Source organism: Ranitomeya imitator, chromosome 4, assembly GCF_032444005.1.
Source record: "Ranitomeya imitator isolate aRanImi1 chromosome 4, aRanImi1.pri, whole genome shotgun sequence".
NCBI classification, from domain to species: domain Eukaryota; kingdom Metazoa; phylum Chordata; class Amphibia; order Anura; family Dendrobatidae; genus Ranitomeya; species Ranitomeya imitator.
Genome location: NC_091285.1, coordinates 400,189,849 through 400,209,589, shown reverse-complemented (window position 1 = coordinate 400,209,589; position 19,741 = coordinate 400,189,849). Strand labels below are relative to the sequence as shown.

General features: G+C 44.9%; 1 long non-coding RNA gene across 1 annotated transcript in view; it reads left to right on the top strand.

The window, feature by feature from the left end:
* The window catches only part of LOC138674147 (uncharacterized), a 223,955-nt gene that overhangs the window by 80,124 nt on the left and 124,090 nt on the right, over positions 1-19,741 (top strand). The window contains exon 2 of the long non-coding RNA XR_011320508.1: positions 9,847-9,936. This is a non-coding gene — a long non-coding RNA (uncharacterized lncRNA). The remainder of the gene's footprint in view (positions 1-9,846; positions 9,937-19,741) is intronic.

Genomic DNA, 19,741 nt, shown 5'->3' with positions numbered 1-19,741 from the left:
TAGGCTTATACTCGAGTCAATAAGTTTTCCCAGTTTTTTGTGGCAAAATTAGGGGGGGTCGGCTTATACTCGGGTTGGCTTATACTCGAGTATATACGGTAGTGTTTGACAAGTGTGACCAACTTTTTACTATTGATGCTGCCTATGCAGCATCAATAGTAAAAAAGATCTAATGTTAAAAATGATAAAAAATAGGTTATTCTCACCTTCCAACGGCCCCCGATCTCCCAGCGGTGCACGCGGCGGCTTCCGATCCCTGCGATGCTTTGTGCGAAGGACCTGGGATGACGTCACAGTCACGTGAACGCAACGTCATCCCAGGTCCTTCGCACAAAGCATCCCTGGGAGCGGAAGCCGCCGCGTGCACCGCTGAGAGGCGGGAGGACTTCGGGGGCCTCCGGAAGGTGAGTATATCACTATTTTTTATATATATATTTTTTTAACAGTGATATGGTGCCCAGTCCGTGGAGGAGAGTCTCCTCTCCTCCACCCTGGGTACCAGCTGCACATGACCGCTTACTTCCCGCATGGTGGGCATAGCCCCATGCGAGAAGTAAGCAGATCAATGCATTTCTATGTGTGCAGAATCCTCGCGATTCCTCAAATTATTGAACATGCTGCGTTTTTTTGCCAGAATGCGTTTCCGCTCTGGAAAAAACCGCAGCATGTGCATACAAAATGCGGATTGCATTCTATTAATAGGATGCTTTATGTGCGGTTTTATCGCATTTTTATAGCGAAAAAACTCGAAAAATCCGGAACGTGTGCACACAGCCTTAGAGAAATCAGACTTCTGGCTCATTTCTTTCATGGTAAACTGGTGACAAAACTGTATTGATAAAGCAAAAACTGGGAACACATCTTTTTCTATATCCAAAGTACACATTATACCATATTTTTCCGATTATAAGATGCTCTTTTTTCCCCAAAATTTTGGGAATTAGGGAAAATGGCAGCCGGCTGGAGGCGACGCATGTGCAGATGGAGATCTCAGGAGATGAGATCTCAGCGCTGAGATCTTGGTGCCGAGATCTCCATCTGCGCATGGGCTGCCCGACAGCCATTTTCCCGGATTCCAGTCCACCGCATAGGAAACCGTGTCACAGCGGGGGCTCTGGGCTTTCACAAGATGTTGACAGAGCACCCGCAGCACCGGACACCCACAGCAGCGTGACACACCGCACATCTGAACACCCCCTCATCCCAGCTTGTGGCCTGCAGCAACGCTCTACTCTTGCCTCCTCCAGTGGCGACCCTGGGACCCCGCTTCACAGCAGCCACCACCCTTGGTAAGCAGTAAGATGCATGGATTATAAGAAGCACCCCCATTTTATTAAAAAAAGTTTTTTTCCTATTTTTCTTTCCGCAAAATGTGGTAAGCAATTTCCCATTTTTTCATTTTTACGTTTTGATGAGTTGAGCAAAAAGATTTGCGCTGCCCTGGTCCCACGTTCTCTCCGATCCTCTCTGGCTGCCTGTCCAGGACAGTCTTAATTTCTGTATCCTTTATCCTTGGCCTTGTATCCCTGATGAGTGTGACATTTACTTGTAAAGCTCATGATCCTGGGAACCCTAATGTTCTGTTCGGGTCATAGTGACCCGAACAGACTTTTTGCGGCCCTGTAGATTTTTTTCTGTAAGTCTATAAAACTTGAGACTCCTTGACTTTTCCTCATTTGGGGGGACCTACCTATGAGTATTTTTTTTTTTCTCGTTTACTTTTTGCTACACGCAAAAAGTTACACTTGTGTTCGGGTCATAGTGACCCGACATCGTTTTTTACAGCTGTGAGGCCATATTTTCAGTGAAGTAAAGGAGTTATAAGTTATAACCTCAGTTGGGTCTATTTATTGCATCTACTATTGTATATCAATTGATTTATTTCCTAAATTATTTCAATGGGGTCGTACACGCGCTCTACCGGGGGTATGCATTGAGATCTGCGCACCATAAAAATGGCTTTATATTGATTATTTTTGGTGCGCAGTCTATTCTAAAATGTAGAGTGCATCCGGAGAGATCACTAGGTGTGCACTACACGTGTATATTATGCGCAGAACGGACTGTTCAGAACGCACTGTCTAAGACGTTTTTTTTTGTAAAGCTGAGCTGTAAAGTCTTGCAAATAATTTTTTTTTGCTAAGTAAGTCTGTCTTCCTGGCTTATCTGCTTGTTTTCAGAAGGGTTCTTATCTTCTCTGCTCTTATCAGTACACATATGCTAGCCCAGACATGTTACCTTTCAGTTTCTTTGGAGAGCAGCTGTGTACATACCTCTGTTCCAGGATATCTCTGTTCCAGGCAGTATCTTTGTTTTCTACAGGTATGTTGCTTGTTATGCTTTTACTAATCAATTCTATTGATAGATTGTATATTGTAAAGGAATACTTTAATTTTATTTTATTACATGTAATTAGTGTTATTACTGTGTGATACACTGCTCTACACTTAGCATGATAGATTGCTGGATATTGCTGGATATATTGATTTGATTGTTTTGTTTTGTTTTTTTTTTTACAAAATATGTGTAGTTTTCTATTTTCGTTTTGCTCATTGATCTGTTTTTTCAGAATAAAAACAAAAAAAAAAGATTTCTAGTTCATTTTTCTTTTTTTTTTTTTACTACCAAACATGTTCACAAACAGTCTAGTAAGCAAAAAGTATAAAAAAAATGGAGTTAGAGTGTCTAAAATCAAGGTTTAATAAGCCGGGTCATAGTGACCCGGAACACTACAAGTGTATAGTAAATGCGAACAAAACAGCAGGGTTAAGAATGTTGGTTGCAGAAGTTAAAGTGGACCTCTCAGCAGTTTAGGCTGATATAAGATATGGCCACTGCCTTTTAGGGGTATCTACAGCATTCTATAATGTTGTAGATAAGCCCCCGGTCTGACCTAAAAGATAAGAAAAATAAGTTTCATTATAGTCACCCGTGGGGGCGGTCCAGTTCATTACGGTCAGATGGGTGACGCAAGTCCAGGGCCTCCCATCTTCTTATGATCGCCGCCCTCCTGTTGCTTCATCACTCTCTGGCATCGAGCTCCTGCACAGGTGTACTTATCTACCCTGTTAAGGGCAAACCAAAGTACTACAATGCGCAGGCACTAGGAAAGGTCAGAGAGGCCTGGCTTGTGCGCACTGCAGTACTTTACTCTGCCCTCAACATGGCAGATAAGTACACCTGGGCAAGAGCTTGATGCCGGGGAGCAATGAAGCAACAGGAGGGCGGCATCACAAGAAGATGGGAGGCGCCGGACCCGGACCTGCAACACCCATCGAACCGGACCGCCCCCCCCGCTTGAGTATAATGAAACTTATTTTTCTTGTCTTTTAGGTCGGATCGGGGGCTTATCTACAGCATTATAGAATGCTGTAGATAAGCCCTGAAAGGCAGTGGCCGCATCTTATATCGGCCAAAACTGACAGATTCTCTTTAAGACTGCCCTGGACTGAGTGCCACAGAGAACAGGACTGGAAGCTGGACAAAGGCAGTGCAAATCGTTTTGCTCAACTCTAATTGTGATTTTAACTAGGTTAATTTATTTTTTTACAAAAGCGTAGTGCAACATGATTTTTTAATAGTTATTGATATGTAATGGATGTCAGGATTCTAGATGTTTTTGGAAATCTGAAAATTGCACATGAATTGCATAACTTTTCTTGCCGCCAAAAGACAGTTGCTGCTTCATCAGCACTGGCACCTACTTGGGGACATTATATTTAAAGGGAACCTGTCACCCCGTTTTTTCAGATTGAGATATAAATACTGTTAAATAGGGCCTGCGCTGTGTGTTACTATAGTGTATGTAGTGTACCCTGATTCCCCACCTATGCTGAGAAATACATTACCAAAGTCGCCATTTTCACCTGTCAATCAGGCTGATCAGGTCGGGTGGGCGTGGTGACATCGCTCTTTTCTTCCCCAGCTTTCCGTTGGTGGCGTAGTGGTGTGCGCATGTCGCAGTGACGAATCCACTGCACGCACGTGAAGAAGCAGCGCGCGATCTGCGCTATTACCTCCTGTCATCGGTGGGGGCGGCCATCTTCCTGGGGCCGCGCGTGCGCAGATGGAGTGCTCTGCTGCACGGGGCTTCAGGAAAATGGCCGCGGGATGCCGCGCGTGCGCAGAAGAGATCGCGGTGGCCATTTTCCCAAAGCCGAGTTTGCATCTCGGCTTTGGGAAAATGGCCGCCGCGATCTCTTCTGCGCACGCGTGGCATCCCGCGGCCATTTTCCTGAAGCCCTGTGCAGCAGAGCACTCCACCGGCACACGCGCGGCCCCAGGAAGATGGCCGCCCCCACCGATGACAGGGGGTAATAGCGCAGATCGCGCGCTGCTTCTTCACGTGCGCGCAGTGGATTCGTCACTGCGACATGCGCACACCACTACGCCACCAACGGAAAGCTGGGGAAGAAAAGAGCGATGTCACCACGCCCACCCGACCTGACCAGCCTGATTGACAAGCGAAAACGGCGACTTTGGTAATGTATTTCTCAGCATAGGTGGGGAATCAGGGTACACTACATACACTATAGTAATGCACAGCGCAGGCCCTATTTAACAGTATTTATATCTCAATCTGAAAAAACGGGGTGACAGGTTCCCTTTAATACCCCTATCCTTGCCCTTGACCAGGACAGGGAGATTTTACTGTCCCTTTAATAATTAATTACAGTGCCCAAAAAGTTCAAATAGTTAAGTAGGAAAAATGTTCTCTCTAAACCATTGGCATGCCAATTATGTAGAAAAAGTCTAAGTGGAAACGGAATTAAAATTAAAAAGTGACCACTTGTTGTTAATGTCTTGATTTACTTGTGTTGGAATTCTTACAGAAAGTTCCAGTGTGTCCGTAGGCTTTTTTGTCATTTTATCTTTCAAGATCTCATCTCGTTTTCATTCTCATGCCTTTAGTTATAATGGAAACTCGCTTTATTTCCTCATTCTCTTTAGACTCTGTAACATTGCTGTTTTGTTTGACCAAGGCTGCCTAGTGTATTCATAAAAAATATTGAAAATGCAAAGTACCTATTAAGTGATTACATAATGCGTCATGCTTCAGAATTCTTCCTCAAAGATCCTTTGTTCTCCATCTTTGTTTTCCAGATTTCGTGTTACTCTTGAAATATTTCCTTGTCGTTTGCAAAAACTCTCAAAAACAGTGAACCCATGCTCTCCCTTTTCTTTAACAACAACTATAGCTTTTGTTCACATGATAGACATTTTACTTTTTAACATTGAGACATTAAAGTTTACTAACTGGATTTTTGTTGTTAATACATTAAATGTAGTTCTTAAATAGAACCTGTTTCTGGTGCTTGCTCAATTGTTAGCTCATACCTCTGGTACAGCTCTGGCAAAAATTAAGAGACTACCACATCAAAACCCTGTCATGGGCAGCCCAATCTCCAGACCTGAACCCCATTCAAAACCTCTGGAATGTAATCAAGAGGATGATGGATAGTCACAAGCCATCAAACAAAGAAGAACTGCTTAAATTTTTACGCCAGAAGCAGTGTGAAAGACTGGTGGAAAACATGCCAAGACGCATGAAAGCTGTGATTAAATATCATGGTTATTCCACAAAATATTGATTTCTGAACTCTTCCTGAGTAAAAACATTAGTATTGTTGTTTCTAAACGATTATGAACTTGTTTTCTTTGCATTATTTGAGGTCTGAAAGCACTGTTTTTTTTTTAATTTTGACAATTTTTCTCTGTCAGAAAAAAATACAAAATGTATTGCTTGGAAATTCGGAGACATTGTCAGAAGTTTATAGAATACTAGATAGTGGCCCGATTCTAAAGCATCGGGTATTCTAGAATATGCATGTCCACGTAGTATATTGCCCAGTCACGTAGTATATTGCCCAAGTATATTGCCCAGCCATGTACTATATTGCCCAGCCACATAGTATATTGCCCAGTCACGTAGTATATTGCCCAGCCACGTAGTATATTGCCCAGCCACGTAGTATATTGCCCAGCCACGTAGTATATTGCCCAGTCACGTACTATATTGCCCAGTCACGTAGTATATTGCCCAGCCACGTAGTATATTGCCCAGTCACGTAGTATATTGCCCAGTCATGTAGTATATTGCCCAGTCACGTAGTATATTGCCCAGTCACGTAGTATATTGCCCAGCCACGTAGTATATTGCCCAGCCACGTAGTATATTGCCCAGCCACATAGTATATTGCCCAGCCACGTAGTATATTGCCCAGCCACGTAGTATATTGCCCAGTCACGTATATTGCCCAGTCACGTAGTATATTGCCCAGTCACGTAGTATATTGCCCAGCGACGTAGTATATTGCCCAGCGACGTAATATATTGCCCAGTCACGTAGTGTATTGCCCAGCGACGTAGTATATTGCCCAGTCACGTAGTATATTGCACAGCAACGTAGTATACAGCACAGAGCCACGTAGTATATTGTCCAGTCACGTAGTATATTGCCCAGTCACATAGTATATTGCACAGCGACGTAGTATACAGCACAGCCACGTAGTATATTGCCCAGTCACGTAGTATACAGCACAGACACGTAGTATATTGCCCAGCTACGTAGTATATTGTCCAGCCACATAGTATATTGCCCAGTCACGTAGTATATTGCCCAGTCATGTAGTATATTGCCCAGCCACGTAGTATATTGCACAGCGACGTAGTATACCGCACAGAGCCACGTAATATACAGCACAGACACGTAGTATATTGCCCAGCTACGTAGTATATTGCCCAGGCACGTATGTAACAGGTTACAAAATAAAAGAGAAACATACCATCCGAAGAGCCCGTTGTAGTTCCGTCGCTTGTGTGCGGTGCACCCGGCAGCTTCCGATCCCAGGATTGGTATGAGCGCAGGACCTGTGATGATGTCGCAGTCACATGACCGTGACGTCATGGAAGATCCTTCTCCCATAGCATCTTTGGAAGCGGAACCTGCCGCTTGCAGTGCCGAGGACAGGACGCAACGGCAGAATAACGTGTTTTTTTATCATTATTTTAACATTAGATCCATTTACTATTGATGCTGCATACGCGGTCCGGTAACGCTGGCATTAACCCTGTGTGAGGGCTGACTGGAGGGGAGTATGGAGCGGGCACTGACTGACTGCGGGGAGGAAAGAGCAGCCATATTGCCGCCGGACTTCGGGCGTCGCTGATTGGTCGTGGCAAAACGCCCACAACCATTGCCACGACCAATCAGCGACTTGGATTCCATGACAGAGAGAGGCCGCGACCAATGAATATCTGTGACAGAAAGACAGACAGACAGAAAGACGGAAGTGACCCTTAGACAATTATATAGTTGAAGAGAACAGTTTACATTTTACTCAAAAATATACCGTACCTATAAAGAGAAAAATCCGACAAACTGAACTTTTTTCTCCCATCAATTTTGGCTAATGGGGAAGTGTTTGGCAGGGTTTCAATGTGAAGAGTGAGAGCACTTGCTTGGACTAGCAGCATTTACCTGCTCATTTACATAATAGATAAGAATTTGTTCTCTTGTAATGCTAACTTTCTCAATGTTGCCAAAATAATAAGTTTGCACATGTGGTTTAGTCCTGTATGTGACACCAGTCAGACTACTTTTAATATTATGAAAGATTGTTGTGTTGGTTTAGCTGAATGTGTATATTGAGAGTTCTTAATTTTCTTAAATGAACTACTACCTTGAAGATCCAGGTACACTTGTTTGCAAGAGACCATTGTACTGCATATTATATAGCCTAAGGCCATGTTCACACGTTGCAGATTTCCCTGCGGATTTTTCTGCACTAAAAACCGCAGCTCTTGGCAGAAAACGCAGGTGCGGTTTTTGGTGCGTTTTTGGTGCGTTTTTTGATGCGGTTTTTAGTGCGGTTTATTATGCAGTTTTCTCTGCAGATTGTCTGTGTGTTTGCTAGGAAGTGTTTTTGCTAGGAAGTAAGGGTTAAAATGGCTGAAAATACCCTAACCCTAACCCTAGTTCTAACTGTAGTGGGGGAAAAAAAAAAATTCTTTATTTTATTATTGTTACTACCTATGGGGGTGATAAAGGGGGGGGGTCATTTACTTTTTTTTTTTTTGATCACTGTGAGGTTATCACAGTGATCAAAATATGCCTGGAACGAATCTGCCGGCCATTTTGGAAGATGGCGGTGCCCAGGGAGAAGACGGACGGACGGACATCGGGAGGCCCGGTAAGTATAAGGGGGGGAGATGAGGGCACGGGGGGGGGGGGGAAAGGGAGGGTGCGTCGGAGTACGGGGGGTGGCATCGGAGCATGGGGGGGGTGGGATTGGAGCACGGGGGGACAGCCACACTCCGCTCACGCACTTCCTGCTGCAGCGGTTTCTGCACCACAAACCGCAGAAAACCCGCAGATATATTTTTCGTCTGCGGGTTTTACTGCGGATTTGACCTCACAATGGAGGTCTATGGGTGCAGAACCGCTGCAGTTCCGCACAAAGAAGTGACATGGTCCTTCTTTTTTCCCGCAGCAGTTCAGCGCGGTTTTTTTCGGGATTTTCCGCAATGTGGGCACAGCGGTTCTTGTTTTCCATAGGGTAACATTGTACTGTACCCTGCATGGAAAACCGCTGCGGACCCGCAGCGGCAAAATCACGGCGGTTCCGCACTTAAAAACGCATAGTGTGAACATGGCCTAAAGGGAATCTGTCACCCCCAGTGACGTATATAACCTAGTGCTAAGGGCATACAGGTAATAGAATTGTTAAAATATTCTTACCTGTATGCCTCATAGCTGCGGTCTAGTTGTTGATAGCACCCCCCTCCCATGCACGTCATACTGCACTGTGACGTGCAGCTGTGGCGCCGTAATCCTGTGCCCTGCACACGCGCTATTATCCGTACCTTATCCAATTTTCTATGGGCAGTGTCTTCATCCTTCTGGGCAGGCACCAACGAGTCACTGCCACTGTGCAGTGACTCGCCTGCGCAGAAGAAGGATGAAGACAGTGCCCATAGAAGGATGGATAAGGTACAGATAATAGCGCGTGTGCAGGGCACAGGATTACGGCGCCATAGCTGCACGTCACAGTGCAGTGTGACATGCATGGGAGGGAGGCGCTGTGATAATGAAGACTGGAGGCAGAGATTTTTTTCCAGGCACCACATGGCCTGTAACCTGGAAGAAGTCATTAATATAAAGATTAAAACTCAATTTCTCAACAACTGGACTGCAGCTATGAGGCATACACAGTAGCGTAGCTACCGGGGGGGAGCAGAGGGGGCCTGGTGCTCAGAGGGAACCCACCCGGAGCTACGCTACTGTAAGGCTACTTTCACACTAGCGTCGTACGACGCATGTCGCAATGCGTCGTTTTGCAGAAAAAAACGAATCCTGCAAAGTTGTCTGCAGGATGCTTTTTTTTCTCCATAGGCTTGTATTAGCGACGCATTGCCACACGTCGCAACCGTCGTGCGATGGTTGCGTCGTGTTGTGGCGGACCGTCGGCACCAAAAAACGTTGCATGTAACGTTTTTGGTGCGTTGTGTCCGCCATTTCCGACCGCGCAATGCAAGGCCGGAACTACGCCCCCTTTTCCCCGGAGCTCACAACAGTTATTCTACTGTGCCTAATAATTTGGAACAGTGCGTTTTGAGTTTTTATTCATTTTGGAGATTATACTGTTATCATTGGGAGGTTTCTTCAATAAAATTCCATGTATGCTCTAACGGGTGATGACTTTTATTAGACTGACTGTCATTTGCACCGACCATTTAGGAAAATCCGAGAAAAATGTAATTTGCATAATAATTTGGAACATAGTGTAGATGGTGATGGGGCTGGAATATGAGAAGTGAAACGTGTCTTTGTTGTATTCTCTGCAGACGAGTACTGGCTGGAAGAAATTGTCATGTCGGTCTGTGCCAGATGCAAAAGACGTGAAAAGTGAACGATTCCAACAGAGAACATCAGCGGTAAGACATTATCTGTAACTGTGCTGTGATCTCTTACATGTTCTGTAGAGCTGGTGTCTACCACTGACCATATGGAGGTAATATCCATGTTGGTCGTTATATAGAGATTATGTTCAGTAATAGCAGTCATCTGCTGAGGTTCTCCTCCACTATTAGAGCGCGTCACCGAATTGTAATGAAGGTTACCTGGTTAGGGGCCCACTCAGAAGATTTGCCCCCCCTAAACCAAAACCCTAGCTACGCCTCTGGGCATACATGTAAAACTATTTTATCCATTCTATTTCCTGTATGTCCATAGTAATAGCTTAAAAGCATCCCAGGGGTGACAGATTCCATTTAAAGACATAAAGGTACCGTCACACTTAGCGACGCTGCAGCGATACCGACAACGATCCGGATCGCTGCAGCGTCGCTGTTTGGTCGCTGGAGAGCTGTCACACAGACCGCTCTCCAGCGACCAACGATCCCGAGGTCCCCGGTAACCAGGGTAAACATCGGGTAACTAAGCGCAGGGCCGCGCTTAGTAACCCGATGTTTACCCTGGTTACCATCGTAAAAAAACAAACAGTACATACTTACATTCAGCTGTCTGTCCCTTGCCGTCTGTTTGCTGCACTGACTGCTGGCCGTAAAGTGAAAGCAGAGCACAGCCACAGCGGTGAGTCACCGCTGTGTGACTCACCGCTGTGCTGTGCTTTCACTTTCACTTTGCGGCCAGCAGTCAGTGCAGGAAATAGACGGCAAGGGACAGACAGCTGAATGTAAGTATGTACTGTTTGTTTTTTTACGATGGTAACCAGGGTAAACATCGGGTTACTAAGCGCGGCCCTGCGCTTAGTTACCCGATGTTTACCCTGGTTACCAGTGAAGACATCGCTGAATCGGTGTCACACACACCGATTCAGCGATGTCTGCGGGGAGTCCAGCGACGAAATAAAGTTCTGGACTTTCTTCCCCGACCAGCGACAGCACAGCAGGGGCCTGATCGCTGCTGCCTGTCACACTGGACGATATCGCTAGCGAGGACGCTGCAACGTCACGGATCGCTAGCGATATCGTCTAGTGTGACGGTACCTTAAGGCTAGCAGTGATTAGATATACATCTCTGGCAAAAATTAAGAGACCACCACATCATACCTATAAAGAGAAAAATCAGACAAACTGAACATTTTGCAGTGGTCTCTTAATTTTTGCCAGAGCTGTATATTTGTGCATACTTGCTCATGCCATTTGTCTTACCATGCTATTAAGAAAAAATAGTTAGATTATTGCTTACAAAATATTAAGTTTTAAGAGCACACAGAAGCTAGCTAATAGCAAACCTCTACTGGCTCTTCAAGTCGTGATATTAAAAAAAACCCTCACATTTACATCTTTTCATATAATTTGCACAAATATCTGATTATCCAGTGTAAGTGCTCAAAAATATCAACAATAAAAGTACTGGAAAATAAATCTTACAGTTTCTGTGATTGCTACACTCAAACTGTTGTTCTCCACCTACTTTTTTCAGTACTGAATATGCATATACAACAAACATACAGTTAAGGAAAGGAAATCCGGCACTCGAAATTGTGAATGAAAAGATATAAAGAATTCATTAGTAATGTACGGTAATCCAAAAATGAACGTTTTGATCTTGAATTTCAGACCTTCATCAGATGAACTACTAATGAGCTGCGCTGATCACTTAGGGACATTCACCAATTACTAATGCAGCGCTTTATGTTACTTCATACAATTAGGCAAATCATCTACTGAAGGTCTGAAGTTCAAGACCAAAATGTTACTTTTTGGATTGCATACCTTTTCATTCATAATCTGGAGTGCCAGATTCCCTTTCTTTATATTGGATTTATTGAGTGGTATCCTATCTGAGCACTCATTCACTCAGCGAGACGTTTACCCAGTTCTACCAGATATAATATGCAGTTAGAAAAATATTTAGAATTTAGAGTCCTCAGTGGTTGATACTGTCATGCTGCTGCAGTGCAGTAAAGCGTAACCTCCACCAGGAGGAGCTTGAGAGGGAAGTGAGACTGCACACACAGAGCAGCAGAACATGCCATCAAGTGGCGAGAGAGTGGTCAGACAAGCCGAGTAAAACACGAGATAGCACGACAGTACAAAAGGATTAGACAGAATGGATAGTCAGGACGTAGCAAGAGATCAGTAAGCCAGAATGGGCAATATACGGTACAATAGGGACAAACAGTAACAGAGTCAAGCCAGGAGGTCAGAACCAGAGAATCAAGCAGATAAACAGAGAAACGATGGGATAAGGACAGACAGAGGGAGTAAACAGACACGGAACAAGTCAGGGATCACAGCAGGACAAATCAAGAGTTACCATAGTCAGGTTCACACGCCAAAGACTATAGCTGACACCACCAGCAGGATACCTGGGAGCTAAATAGCAAACCTGAGCCCAGAATAAGGCAGAGCAAAGTTAACCCTTGACATGATACCCCCGGAAAAAGAGCCGAAAGAACTAAACTCTGGAACGGATCATGACAGATACCTTTGGTTGATATTTAATATTTTATTTTTCTATCTACTGGCTAACACGGTACAAAGATATATACCTTTCCTGTATTAATATGCAGTTATCATCCCTCTAATGCTCATAGATAGCCGTAGATCCGTGATCCATATTAACTTTTTCAGGAAATTTCTACTATATAATTGTCTAAGGGTCACTTCCGTCTGTCTGTCTTTCTGTCACGGATATTCATTGGTCGCGGCCTCTGTCTGTCACGGAAATCCAAGTCGCTGATTTCCGTGACAAAACAGCCACGACCAATCAGCGACGGGCACAGCCTGGAAGAAAATGGCCGCTCCTTACTCCCCGCAGTCAGTGCCCGGCGCCCGCATACTCCCCTCCAGTCACTGCTCACACAGGGTTAATGCCGGCGGTAAGGGACCGCGTTATGCCGTTGGTAATGCACTCCGTAACTGCCGCTATTAACCCTGTGTGACCAAGTTTATACTATTGATGCTGCCTATGCGGGATCAATAGTAAAAAGATCTAATGTTAAAAATAATAAAAAAGCAAAAAACCTGCTATACTCACCCTCCGTTGTCCGACGATCCGCTCGCGCCGGCCGCCATCTTCCGTTCCCGGCGATGCATTGCGAAGTTACCCAGAAGACTTAGTGGTCTCGCGAGACCGCTAAGTTATCTGGGTAATTTCGCAATGCATCCTGGGAACGGAAGATGGCGGCAGCCGCACGCGTATCGCCGGAGCTTCGGTGGATCCCAGGGGGTGAGCATATAACTATTTTTTATTTTAATTCTTTTTTTAACAGGGATATGGTGCTCACACTGCTGTATACTATGTGGGCTGTGTTAGATACCGCGTGGCTGCTATATACTACATGGGCAGTGTTATATACTACGTGGCTGCTATATACTGCGTGGGCTGTGCTATATATTACATGGCCAGTGTTATATACTGCGTGGCCTGTGTTATATATTATGTGGCCAGTGTTATATACTGCGTGGCCTGTATTATATGCTACGTCGCCTGTGTTATATACTGCGTGGCTGCTATATACTGCGTGGGCTGTGTTATATAGTACGAGGCTGTGTTATATACTGCATGGCCACTGTTATATATTGCGTGACCTGTATTAACGCATCGGGTATTCTACAATATGTATGTATATAGCAGCCACATTGTATATAGCATAGGCCACGTAGTATTTGTCTGCTATATACTACATGGCTCCTGTTGTGAATTCTGCTCTTGGGTTCCCTCCAGTGGTTGTAGGTGGGAATGCAGTTGTCTTTGAGTCACAGACCTGGCCAGGTGTATCGGATGATTACAATTCTGACTGGGATATTTAAGTGGGCAGGATCCTTTAGCCCTTGCCAGTAGTCAATGTTCCTTGTGAAGTGTTGGATCACTTTCTGGCTTCTCCTGCTCGCTGCCTATTTCAGCAAAGATAAGTGTTTAGTTTTTGTTTCTGTGGCACACTGCCAGTGTGCTTGTTTCAGTTTTATTCCTGCTCTGATTGTAGGATTCACTGGAGTTGCAGATTTACGCTCCTACATCTTTTAGTAAAGATGTAGGAAGTTTTTGTATATTCTGCTGTGGATGTTTTGAAGGGTTTTTATACTGACCGCACAGAACTCTGCCATATCCTGTCCTATCTAGCTAGAGTGGCCTCCTGTGCTAATCCTGTTTTTCTGCCTGTGTATGTTTTTTCCTCTCCAACTCACCGCCAATATTTGTGGGGGGCTGTCTATCCTTTGGGGATTTTCTCTGAGGCAAGATAGTATTCCTATTTCCATCTTTAGGGGTATTTAGTTCTCCGGCTGTGACGAGGTGTCTAGGTGTGTTAGGTACACTCCACGGCTACTTCTAGTTGCTGTGTTAAGTTCAGGATTGCGGTCAGTACAGTGGCCACTTTCTCCAGTGAAAGTTCTCATGCAGCTCCTAGGTCACCGGATCATAACAGTACTACTGGCCAACAATGAATTAAATGCATCTCAGAAGAAGGGATGGAAGCTCTTGAGCCATTTTTTTTTTCTCCAGTCTGTTTTGTCTTCTCCTCCCTCTTTATCTCTGGGTGCCTGAGGAGCCTGGTGCAAGCATGAATGTTCAGGAATTAGTTTCTCGTGTAGACCAGCTTGCTGCTAGGGTGCAAGGTATTTCTGATTATATTGTTCAAACTCCTGCTTTAGAACCGAAGATTCCTATTCCTGATTTGTTTTCTGGTGACAGGTCTAAATTTTTGAGTTTTAAAAACAACTGTAAACTGTTTTTTGACCTGAGACCTCGATCCTCTGGTGATTCCATTCAGCAGGTAAAAATCGTAATCTCTGTTATGATCTGGTGGTTTAGGAACAACATGAGACAAGCTCTGAAGGAGGTGGTATCTGTACTGACCGCAAACCCTGAACCTAGCAGCGCAACTAAAAATAGCCGTGGGGAGTACCTGACGCTCCCTAGACCCCTCGGCACAGCCTAAGATCTAACTTCCCCTAAAGATGGAAACAGAAAAACCTATCTTGCCTCAGAGAAAATCCCCAAAGGAAAGATAGCCCCCCACAAATATTGACGGTGAGAGGAGGGGAAAATAACATACGCAGAAATGAAATCAGATTTTAGCATAGGAGGCCAGTCTAGCTTGATAGATAGGACAGGAAAGGATACTGTGCGGTCAGTATAAAAACTACAAAACAATCCACACAGAGTTTACAAAAATCTCCACACCTGACTAAAGGTGTGGAGGATAAATCTGCTTCCCAGAGCTTCCAGCTTAACTGAATTAATCCATACTGACAAGCTGGACAAATATAGAATGCACAGAACAATAAGTCCACAACATGTGGACTGAAATGAGCAAAGCCAGAACTTATCTTTGCAGAACTGGTCAGGAAACCAGGAGAATCCAAGCAGAGATGTGAATCCAGCCAGGAAACATTGACAAGTGGCACAGGCTGAAGAAAGAGCCAGGCTTAAATAGCCGAGCAGAATAGACGATAAGTGGAGGCAGCTGATGACAGCTAACTCCAAGGAGCAGCCATACCACTAGAAACCAAAAGGAGCCCAAGAGCAGAACTCACAAAAGTGCCACTTACAACCACCGGAGGGAGCCCAAGAGCGGAATTCACAACAAATCTCCCTGCTGCGTGGCGACCCGCAGGATTGGGCGTTTTCCCTGGAATCTGGGAATCCGGCTTTGCTTAATATTGACTCCTTTTTTCAGGCTTTAGGACTATTATATGATGAACCTGATTCTGTGGATCAAGCTGAGAAAACCTTGTTGGCCCTGTCTCAGGGTCAAGAGGCAGTCAGAATTGTATTGTCAGAAATTCAGAAAATGGTCTGTGTTGACTAAATGGAATAATGATGCTTTGGCGGCAATTTTCAGAAGGGGGCTTTCTGAATCCGTTAAAGATGTTATGGTGGGGTTTCCCACGCCTTCCGGTCTGAGTGATTCTATGTCTCTGGCCATTCAGATTGACCGCCGCCTGCGGGAGCGCAGAACTGTACGCGCTGTGGCATTATCCTCAGAGCAAATTTCTGAGTCTATGCAATGTGATAGAATTCTGTCTAGAACGGAACGACAAGGTTTCAGACGTCAAAATAGGTTGTGTTATTATTGTAGCGACGCTTCTGAGATTGGGGCAGGGGCCGTTTTTTCTCAGAGGGATCCTGTTGGTTCCTTAATGAAGCCGTGTGCCTTCTTTTCCCGTAAGTTTTCGCCTGCTGAACGCAATTATGATGTCGGCAATCGGGAGTTGTTGGCTATGAAGTGGGCGTTTGAGGAGTGGCGACATTGGCTTGAGGGAGCTAAGCACCGTATTTTGGTCTTGACCGATCATAAGAATTTGATTTTCCTCGAGTCTGCTAAACGGCTGAATCCTAGACAGGCTCGATGGTCCTTGTTTTTTTCCCATTTTGATTTCGTGGTCTCGTACCTTTCTAAGAATTCTAAGAATATTAAGGCTGATGCCCTCTCTAGGAGTTTTTTGCCTGATTCTCCTGAGGTCTTAGAGCCGGTCGGTATTCTGAAAGAGGGGGTGGTCCTTTCTGCCATTTCCCCTGATTTACGACGGGTTCTTCAGGAATTTCAGGCTGACAAACCTGACCGCTGTCCTGTGGGGAAATTGTTTGTTCCTGACAGATGGACTAATAGAGTGATTTCTGAGGTTCACTGTTCCGTGTTGGCCGGTCATCCTGGCATTTTTGGTACCAGAGATTTGGTTGGTAGGTCCTTTTGGTGGCCTTCATTGTCACGTGTGCGTTCTTTTGTTCAGTCCTGTGGGACTTGTGCGCGGGCCAAGCCTTGTTGTTCCCGTGCTAGTGGGTTGCTTTAGCTATTGCCAGTCCCTGAGAGGCCCTGGACGCATATTTCGATGGATTTTATTTCTGATCTTCCGGTCTCCCAGAAGATGTCTATTATCTGGGTTGTTTGTGACCTGTTCTCTAAGATGGTTCATTTGGTGCCCTTACCTAAATTGCCTTCCTCTTCAGATTTGGTTCCGTTGTTCTTTCAGCATGTGGTTCATTTGCATGGTATTCCGGAGAATATTGTGCCGACAGAGGTTCCCAGTTTGTTTCTAGGTTTTGGCGGGCCTTTTGTGCTAGTCTGGGCATTGGTTTGTCTTTTTCTTCTGCGTTTCATCCTCAGACAAATGGCCAGACCGAGCGAATTAATCAGACCTTGGAGACTTATTTGAGATGCTTTGTGTCTGCTGATCAGGATGATTGGGTGGCTTTCTTGCCATTGGCCGAGCTTGCCCTTAATGATCGGGCTAGTTCTGCTACCTTGGTTTCGCCTTTCTTTTGTAATTTTGGTTTTCATCCTCGTTTTTCTTCTGGGCAGGTTGAGCCTTCTGACTGTCCTGGTGTGGATTCTGTGGTGGACAGGTTGCAGCAGATTTGGGCTCATGTGGTGGACAAGTTGGTGTTGTCTCAAGAGGAGGCTCAACGTTTTGCTAATCGTCGTCGGTGTGTTGGTTCCCGGCTTCGGGTTGGGGATCTGGTCTGGTTGTCTTCCCGTCATGTTCCTATGAAGGTTTCTTCTCCTAAGTTTAAGCCTTGGTTTATTGGTCCTTATAGGATTTCTGAGATTATTAATCCGGTGTCTTTTCGACTGGCGCTTCCGGCCTCTTTTGCTATCCATAATGTCTTCCATAGATCTTTGTTGCGGAAATATGTGGAGCCCGTTGTTCCCTCTGTTGATCCTCCGGCCCCTGTGTTGGTTGATGGGGAGTTGGAATATGTTGTTGAGAAGATTTTGGATTCCCGTTTTTCGAGGCGGAAGCTCCAGTACCTGGTCAAATGGAAGGGTTATGGCCAGGAGGATAATTCTTGGGTTTTTGCCTCTGATGTCCATGCTGCTGATTTGGTCCGTGCCTTTCATCTGGCTCGTCCTGATCGTCCTGGGGGCCCTGGTGAGGGTTCGGTGACCCCTCCTCAAGGGGGGGGGGTACTGTTGTGAATTCTGCTCTTGGGTTCCCTCCAGTGGTTGTAGGTGGGAATGCAGTTGTCTCTGAGTCACAGACCTTGCCAGGTGTATCGGATGATTACAATTCTGACTGGGATATTTAAGTGGGCAGGATCCTTTAGCCCTTGCCAGTAGTCAATGTTCCTTGTGAAGTGTTGGATCACTTTCTGGCTTCTCCTGCTCGCTGCCTATTTCAGCAAAGATAAGTGTTTGGTTTTTGTTTCTGTGGCACACTGCCAGTGTGCTTGTTTCAGTTTTATTCCTGCTCTGATTGTAGGATTCACTGGAGTTGCAGATTTACGCTCCTACATCTTTTAGTAAAGATGTAGGAAGTTTTTGTATATTCTGCTGTGGATGTTTTGAAGGGTTTTTATACTGACCGCACAGAACTCTGTCATATCCTGTCCTATCTAGCTAGAGTGGCCTCCTGTGCTAATCCTGTTTTTCTGCCTGTGTATGTTTTTTCCTCTCCGACTCGCCGCCAATATTTGTGGGGGGCTGTCTATCCTTTGGGGATTTTCTCTGAGGCAAGATAGTATTCCTATTTCCATCTTTAGGGGTATTTAGTTCTCCAGCTGTGACGAGGTGTCTAGGTGTGTTAGGTACACTCCACGGCTACTTCTAGTTGCTGTGTTAAGTTCAGGATTGCGGTCAGTACAGTGGCCACTTTCTCCAGTGAAAGTTCTCATGCAGCTCCTAGGTCACCGGATCATAACCGGCTCCTATATACTACGTGGCCTGTGCTATATACTATGTGGCTGCTATATACATACATGAATACATATTCTAGAATACTTGATGTGTTAGAATCGGGCCACCATCTAGTTTTTTTTATAAAGCTAAGAGATTAATACCGATATATACTGTACACTGTGTGCAGAATTATTATGCAAGTTGTATTTTGATCACATGATACTTTTTATACATGTTGTCCTACTCTGTTGTCCTGTTCAGGCTTGAGAGCCAACTACCAATTAAGTAAATCAGGTGATGTGCATCTCTGTAATAAGGAGGGGTGTTGTCTAATGACATCAAAACCCTTTATAAGGTGTGCTTAATTATTAGGTAACTTCCTTTCCTTTGGCAAAATGGGTCAGAAGAGATTTGACGGGCTCTGAAAAGTCCAAAATTGTGAAATGTCTTGCAGAGGGATGCAGCAGTCTTGAAATTGCCAAACTTTTGAAGCGTGATCACCGAACAATCAAGCGTTTCATGGCAAATAGTCAACAGGGTCGCAAGAAGCGTGTTGGACAAAAAAGGCGCAAAATAACTGCCCATGAATTGAGGAAAATCAAGCGTGAAGCTGCCAAGATGCCATTTTCCACCAGTTTTGCCATATATCAGAGCTGCAACGTAACTGGAGTAACAAAATGCACAAGGTGTGCTATACTCAGGGACATGGCCAAGGTAAGGAAGGCTGAAAAACGACCACCTTTGAACAAGAAAGATAAGATAAAACATCAAGACTGGGCCAAGAAATATCTTAAGACTGACTTTTCAAAGGTTTTATGGACTGATGAAATGAGAGTGACTCTTGATGGGCCAGAGGCTGAATCAGTGAAGGGCAGAGAGCTCCACTCCGTCCCAGACGCCAGTAAGATCGAGGTGGGGTACTGATATGGGCTGGTATCATCAAAGATGAACTTGTGGGACCTTTTCGGGTTGAGGATGGAGTGAAGACAACTTCTTCAAGCAGTGGTACAGGAAGAAGTCGGTATCGTTCAAGAAAAACATGATTTTCATGCAGGACAATGCTCCATCACATGCCTCCAACTACTCCACAGTGTGGCTGGCTAGTAAAGGTCTCAAAGAAGAAAAAATAATGACATGGCCCCCTTGTT